Raw genomic sequence first — 2,254 nt, forward strand, 5'->3', positions numbered from 1 at the left:
ACTACCCCAGCTTGGTTCAGGCAATCAGGGGTAAAATAGGGGTGAACCCTGGGTGAAGACTGCAGTTTAGTAATGGCGGAAGTGTCACAACCCAGCACCTCCTGCCCTCACAGCCATCTTTGTTATTGTGTTGCATAGTCTGCCATTGCAGCCATCTATGGACAAGGCCCTGAGTCCTCCAAACAGAGCCCTGGAGGCAGGATTACTTGTGGCCCCTGTTTTATGGAAGAAGCAGCCCGGGACACAGGGGAAACGTCTCCTAAGTTCTGTCCTATAAAGAGTTGAGGACAAATACAGAATTGGGTGCTGCGGACTCATCCAACACTCTTTATAATCACTGTAATCTCCCATTGCCTCCTCATACATCAAATTTCCCCCATTAGCCACAGCCAAGTCCCAGAGCAGCAGGTCCTTAGACATCATCAGCACTGCCTCAGTTTCCACAAGGTTAAACATAAAAGTAGCTAATATATGGGCTGGGTGTGAGCCTGAGCCAGGCATCCTTTTAGCCCTATACAAATATTAACCCAATGACCTTGTGAGAAAGACTAAGGAGATGGAGGTGCACAGGGGCCGAGGAACCCAGCAGATTTGCACAGCTGAAAACCTGCAGGTTATAGAGTCCAGACAAAGCCAGCAGCAGTGGATCCGGCTCCTAGAGCACATTCTGGGCATGGCTGATGTGCAGGCAGCCTTACCTCACCTGAGAGTGAGTAGATGACCCCCATTCTCTAAGGTCTGCTGCTTTGTCAAGGCTGAGGCTCGAGTCAGCTGCAACCCCAGCCTTAGTGACTGGTATGTCAGCCTCACCTTCTTGAAGCACCAAGCTGGGCTTTTGAAAACCCTCATTTTATATAGGACACAAAGTGGGTTCTCACTAGGAGCTGTTTGACCTCTCTGAACCTCTGTTTCTTCTTCTATAAACAGAAGGATGATAGTTGTAGATCCACAGGGACAGTGACATTTGTCATACCCAAACATGGGCAGTCAAGCAGCAGACCATGGGTAAGGCAGATACCCTTCTTTCTTCTCTATGTCTCCTGGTAGCTTGGGGGAATACCAACTCAAGGTCCAGAAAGGTTCAAAGGAAAAACCAAGTTGCTAAATGGACCAAGTGCACTTGGCCTCTGCCCACCCCCTCCTCCCCTCCCCAACACACATTCTTCCCATCTCCTAGGCACAGGCACTCCAGGGATGTTTTGGAGGTTAAACACAGGTGTCCCCTGTGTCCCAGGAGGAACTTAGTTGGGGAGCACCAGGCCTACCACACCACAGCACACACCTCACCACACCACAGCACACTAGCTATGACTAGGCTTCTGAAATCAGTGCTCTGTTTGAGGAACTGTTGCTTCCAGGCTGAGAACATCTGAAGCTCGTTAGCTGCCTGTTCCCTGGGGGCTGACCCCGATTGGCTTGGCAAGAATTAGCCCCAGACAGAAATTGCAAAGGATACAAACGAAGACCAGGTGAGGGGTGGCCACAAAGATTGGGGGGAGGCAGCATCTCCAGTGTGGCCTCTGGGGACCTGAGGAGAGCAGAGGAGGCTGGGAGGAGAGCCCCAGGCCTGGCCCAGCTCCATCCAGCCCATCCTGGCTCACCAGCCATTCAGCCTGGGGGCCCGGGCTGGCTTTCCATCTCTTCTCTGGACCTCAGTGCCCCTGTGTGTTGATCACTGGAAGAAGCCCAAGCAAGGTATATACACAGAAGGACCTGACATTCTAGAATGTTGGGCCTCTGAGGTCTGGCTTAGGAGGTTAGCAATAGGAGGCAAGTCAGAGGAAAGGAGCCATGATTCCCATTCAGGCCTGGAGATCACAGGGGAGCCAAGAGGGGAAGGCTAGAAATTGACCCCATAGCTCAAAACCATCAACTTGGAGTTCTCAGTGCCCAAGAGTGGCACAGATTGTGCGTGTATGAACTGAACATTCCAGAAGCAGGGCTTCCAGATGGGTGCATGGTCCAGGAATCAATGGCTTCTCGTCAGTACTCACCATCCTCTCATTCTCTCCCATAGACCACAGCCAACTTTCACTGGGAACTTTTTATTATCGTACCAGGCTGGGGTTTAGGTACTGTACACACATTGATATCAATTAACCTTTTTTCTGGGTGGCAGATCCTGGTGACTGACAAGCCTGGAGTGTGGCCCCCCACCGCCAGTCCTGACACTGATCAGGTCAGGCAGGCCGGGCCTGACATTACCCTGACCTCAGGCAGCCTCTCATTCCCTCTTGGGACTCTGAGAAGCTGT

The sequence above is a fragment of the Phodopus roborovskii genome, unplaced genomic scaffold (genome assembly GCF_943737965.1).
Source record: "Phodopus roborovskii unplaced genomic scaffold, PHOROB, whole genome shotgun sequence".
In the NCBI taxonomy this organism is placed as follows: domain Eukaryota; kingdom Metazoa; phylum Chordata; class Mammalia; order Rodentia; family Cricetidae; genus Phodopus; species Phodopus roborovskii.